The sequence below is a fragment of the Capricornis sumatraensis genome, chromosome 11 (assembly GCF_032405125.1).
Source record: "Capricornis sumatraensis isolate serow.1 chromosome 11, serow.2, whole genome shotgun sequence".
Classification (NCBI taxonomy): Eukaryota; Metazoa; Chordata; class Mammalia; order Artiodactyla; family Bovidae; genus Capricornis; species Capricornis sumatraensis.
In genome coordinates, this window is record NC_091079.1 from 13,942,032 (window position 1) to 13,947,975 (window position 5,944).

At 41.3% G+C, this 5,944-nt stretch overlaps 1 pseudogene; it reads left to right on the forward strand.

The window, feature by feature from the left end:
• The first annotated feature begins 4,154 nt into the window (after positions 1 to 4,154).
• LOC138088722 (craniofacial development protein 2-like) lies at positions 4,155 to 5,383 on the forward strand (annotated as a pseudogene).
• The last annotated feature ends 561 nt before the right edge of the window (positions 5,384 to 5,944 follow it).

The window sequence follows — 5,944 nt, forward strand, 5'->3', positions numbered from 1 at the left end:
TTGACAAAGTAATATCTCTGCTTTTTAATATGTTGTCTAGGTTGTTCATAACTTTCCATCCAAGGGGTAAGTGTCTTTTAATTTCATGGCTGCAGTCACCATCTGCAGTGATTTTAGAGCCCAGAAAAATGAAGTCAGCCACTGTTTCCAATGTTTCCCCATCTATTTGCATAGATAGATGCAAAATATCCGATCTTGGGGCCGGATGCCATGATCTTAGTTTTCTGAATGCTGAGGTTTAAGCCAACTTTTTCACTTTCCTCTTTCACTTTCATAAGAAACTCTTTAGTTCTTCCTCACTTTCTGCCAAAAGGGTGGTGTCACCTGCATATTTGATGTTATTGATATTTCTCCCAGCAATCTTGATTACAGCATTTCACCAGATGTACACTTCATATAAGTTAAAGAAGCAAGGTAACAATATATAGCCTTGACATACTCGTTTTCCAATTTGGACATAGTCTGTTGTTCCATGTCTGGTTCTAACTATTGCTTCTTGACCTGCATATATATTTCTCAAAAGGCAGGTAAGGCGGACTGGTATTCCCATCTCTTGAAGTATTTTCCATAGTCTGCTGTGATCCACAGTCAAAGGGTTTGGAGTGGTACATAAAGCCAAAGTAGATTTTTTTTTTTTTCTGAAATTCTCTTGCTTTTTTATGATCCAATGGATGTTGGCAATTTGATATCTTGTTCCTCTACCTTTTACACAGGGTTATATTGCTTCTGTGAGTAACTCTAAAGTGCCTAATATGAAGTGAAAATTCAGTGTCACGAATCTCTGTCCATAGGTCTTCAGGTTCTCTAACAGATCTAATCCCTTAAATCAATTTGTCAGTTCCAATGTATTATCATAAGATCATAAGGGATTTAATTTAGGTCATAACTGAATGCTCTGGTGGTTTTCCCTACTTTCTTCAATTTAAGTCTGAATTTTGCAGTTAAGGAGTTCATGATCTGGGCCACAGTCAGCTCCCAGTTTTGTGTTTGTTGACTGCATAGAGCTTCCCCATCTTTGACTGCAAAGAATATAATCTATCTGATTTCAGTATTGACCATCTGGTGATCATGTGTAGAGTCGTCTCTTGGGTTGCTGGAAGAGGGTATTTGCTATGACCTCTGTTTTCTCTTGTAAAAATTCTGTTAAACTTTGTGCTGCTTCATTTTGTAATTTAAGGCCAAATTTGCCTGTTATTCTAGGTATCTCTTGACTTCTTATTTTGCATTCCAGTCCCCTATAATGAGAAGGACTTCTTTTTTAGGTGCTGGTTCTAGAAGGTCTTGTAGGTCTTCATAGAACCATTCAATTCCAGCTTCTTCAACATAACTGGTTGAGGCATAGACTTGGATTACTGTGATAGTGAATTATTTGCCTTGGAAACAAACAGAGATCATTCTGTCGTTTTGGAGACTGCATCCAAGTACTGCATTTCAGACTCTTCTGTTGAGTATGATGGCTACTCCATTTCTTCTAAGGGATTCTTGCTCACAGTAGTAGATATAATGGTCATCTAAATTAAATTCACCCATTTCAGTCCTTTTTACTTCACTGATTCCTAAAATGTCAGTATTCACTCTTGCCATCTGATGTTTGACCACTTCCAATTTACCTGATTCATGGACCTAACATTCCATGTTCCTATGGTTTATTGTTGTTTTTTATAGCATAGGACTTTACTTCCATCACCAGTCACAAACACAACTGGACATTGCTTTCACTTTGGCTCTGTCTCTTCATTCTTTCTCATGTTATTTCTCCACTGATCTCCAGTAGCATATTGGACACCTACTGACCTGGGGAGTTCACCTTTCACTGTCATATCTTTTTGCCTTTGCATACTGTTCATGTGATTCTCAAGGTGGTTTGCCATTCCCTTCTCCAGTGGACCATATTTTATAAGAACTCTCTACCATGACCTATCTGTCTTGGGTGACTCTCTGAAGCATGGCTTAGTTTCACTGAATTAGACAAGGCTGTGATCTATGTGATCAATTTGTTTAGTTTTCTCTGATTGTGGTTTTCATTCCATCTGTCCTCTGAAGGATAAGGGTAAGAGGCTTATGGAAGCTTCCTGATGGGAGCAACAGACTGTGGGGGAAGCTGGGTGTTGTTCTTTGTGTGTGTGTGTGTGTGTGTGTGTGTGTGTGTGTGTGTGTGTGTGCTCTTTATTTATTATTATTATTATTTATTTTACAATATTGTATTGGTTTTGCCATACATTGACATGAATCTGCCACAGGTGTACATGAGTTCCCAATCCTGAACCCCCCTCCCACCACCCTCCTCATATAATATCTCTGGGTCATCCCAGTGCACTAGCCCTAAGCATCCTGTATCCTTCATCAAACCTAGACTGGCAATTCATTTCTTACATGATAGTATACATGTTTCAATGCCATTCTCCCAAATCATCCCATCCTCTCCCTCTCCCACAGACTGCAAAAGTCTGTTCTATACATCTGTGTCTCTTGTATCGCATACAGGGTTATCATTACCATCTTTCTAAATCCCACATATATATGTTAGTATACCGTATTGGTGTCTTGCTTTCTGGCTTACTTCACTCTGTATAATCAGCACCAGTTTCATCCACTTCATTAGAACTGATTCAAATGTATTCTTTTTAATGGCTGAGTAATACTCCATTGTGTATGTGTACCATGGCTTTCTTATCCATTCATCTGCTGATGGACATCCAGGTTGCTTCCATGTCCTGGCTATTAAAAACAGTGCTGTGATGAACATTGGGGTATATGTGTGTCTTTCAATTTTGGTTTCCTCGGTGTGTGTGCCCAGCAGTGGGATTGCTGGGTCATAAGGCAGTTCTATTTCCAGTTTTTTAAGGAATCTCCACACTGTTCTCCTTAATGGCTGTACAAGTTTGCATTCCCACCAACAGTGTAAGAGGGTTCCCTTTTCTCCACACCCTCTCCAGCATTTATTTCTTGTAGACTTTTGGATCACAGCCATTCTGACTGGTGTGAAATGGTACCACACTGGGGTCTTGATTTGCATTTCTCTGATAATGAGTCATGTTGAGCATCTTTTCATGTTTGTTGGCCATCCATATGTCTTCTTTGGAGAAATGTCTATTTAGTTATTTGGCCCATTTTTTGATTGGGCCATTTATTTTTCTGGAATTGAGCTGCATAAGTTGCTTGTATATTTTTGGGATTAGTTGTTTGTCAGTTGCTTCATTTTCTATTATTTTCTCCCATTCTGAAGGCTGTCTTTTCACCTTGCTTATAATTTCCTTTGTTGTGCAGAAGCTTTTAATTTTAATTAGATCCCATTTGTTTATTTTTGCTTTTATTTCTAGTAATCTGGCAGGTGGATCATAGAGGATCCTGCTGTGATTTATGTCAGAGAGTGTTTTGCTTATGTTCTCCTCTAGGAGTTTTATAGTTTCTGGTCTTACATTTAGATCTTTAATCCATTTTGAGTTTATTTTTGTGTGCAGTGTTAGAAAGTGTACTAGTTTCATTCTTTTACAAGTGGTTGACCAGTTTTCCCAGCACGACTTGTTAAAGAGATTGTCTTTTCTCCATTGTATATTCTTGCCTCCTTTGTCGAAGATATGGTGTCAATAGGTGCATGTATTTATCTCTGGGCCTTCTATTTTGTTCCATTGATCTATATTTCTGTCTTTGTGCCTGTAACATACTGTCTTGATGACTGTTCTGACTGGGGAAGGGGAACATTAAGCACAGGCGGCTGCAACCAGCACACTAAGCGCAGGTGGCTGCAACTGGCACACTAAGTGTGGCCAAGAGGAGCTACCCCACGTCCAAGGTCAGGGGCAGTGGCGGAGAGTGCCAAGCTGCGACAGTGCAGTAATGGCCGAGTGGAGCTACCCAACGTCTGAGGTCAGGGGCAGTGGCTGGGAGGAGATACCCAGCATCCGAGGCCAGGGACTATGGCCGAGAGGAGCCACTGCGTGTCTGAGGCCAGTAGCGGTGGCCGGGAGGAACAACCATACGCCCGAGGACAGGGGCGGCCAGGAGGAGCAACCCAACGAACAAGGAATTGGTGGCTGCACAGGCACAGAAAGGCCTAGAGGAGCCATCCCATGTTGAAGGTCAGGAAGGGCGGTGATGAGGGGATACTCCTCATCCAAGGTAAGGAGCAGTGGCTGCGCTTTGCTGGAGCAGCCATGAAGAGATACCCCAGGGCCAAGGTAAGAGAAACCCAGTCAAGATGGTAGGTGTTGCAAGAGGGCATCAGAGGACAGACACACTGAATCCATACTCACAGATAATTAGTCAATCTAATCACACTAAGACCACAGCCTTGTCTAACTCAATGAAACCAAGCCACGGCCGTGGGAAAACCCAAGATGGGAGGGTCAAAGTGGAGAGGTCTGACAGAATGTGGTCCACTGGAGAAGGGAATGGCAAACCACTTCAGTATTCTTGCCTTGAGAACCCCATGAACAGTATGAAAAGGCAAAATGACAGGATACTGCAAGAGGAACTCCCCAGGTCATTAGGTGCCCAATATGCTACTGGAGATCAGTGGAGAAATATCTCCAGAAAGAATGAAGGGATGGAGCCAAAGCAAAAACAATAGCCAGTTGCAGATGTGACTGGTGATAGAAGCAAGGTCCGATGCTGTAAAGAGCAATATTGCATAGGAACCTGGAATGTCAGGTCCATGAATCAAGGCAAATTGGAAGTGGTCAAACAAGAGATGGCAAGAGTGAATGTCGACATTCTAGGAATCAGTGAACTAAAATTGACTGGAATGGGTGAATTTAATTCAGATGACCATTATATCTACTACTGTGGGAAGGAATCCCCCAGAAGAAATAGAGCAGCCATTATGGTCAACAAAAGAGTCCAAAATACACTACTTGGATGTGGTCTCAAAAACAACAGAATGATCTCTGTTCATTTCCAAGGGAAACCATTCAATATCACAGTTATCCAAGTCTATGTCCCAACCAGTAATGCTAAAGAAGCTGAAGTTGAACGGTTCTATGAAGACCTACAAGACCTTTTAGAACTAACACCCAAAAAAGATGTCCTTTTCATTATAGGGGACTGAAATGCAAAAGTAGGAAGTCAAGAAACACCTGGAGTAACAGGCAAATTTTGCCTTGGAATGCGGAATGAAGCAGGACAGGCACTAACAGAGTTTTGCCAAGAAAATCCACTGGTCATAGCAAACACCCTCTTCCAAAAACACAAGAGAAGCCTCTACACATGGACATCACCAGATGGTCAACACCAAAATCACATTGATTATATTCTCTGCAGCCAAAGATGGAGAAGCTCTATACAGTCAACAAAAACAAGACCAGGAGCTGACTGTGGCTCAGGTCATGAACTCCTTATTACCAAATTCAGACTCAAACTGAAGAAAGTAGGGAAAACCACCAGACCATTCAGGTATGACCTAAATCACATCCCTTATGATTATACACTGGAAGTGATAAATAGATTTAAGGGCCTAGATAGATAGAGTTCTGGATGAACTATGGACTGAAGTTCGTGACATTGTACAGGAGACAGGGATCAAGACCATCCCCATGGAAAAGAAATGCAAAAAAGCAAAATGGCTGTCTGGGGAGGCCTTACAAATAGCTGTGAAAAGGAGAGGTGAAAAACAAAGGAGAAAAGGAAAGATATAAGCATCTGAATGCAAAGTTCCAAAGAATAGCAAGAAGAGATAAGAAAGTCTTCTTCAGCGATCAATGCAAAGAAATAGAGGAAAAGAACAGAGTGGAAAAGACTAGAGATCTCTTCAAGAAAATTAGAAATACCAAGGGGACATTTCATGCAAAGATGGGCTCGATAAAGGACATAAATGGTATGGACCTAAAAGAAGCAGAAGATATTAAGAAGAGGTGGCAAGAATACACAGAAGAACTATACAAAAAAGCCCTTCAAGACCAAGGTAATCATGATGGTGTGATCACTGACTTAGAGCCAGACATCCTGG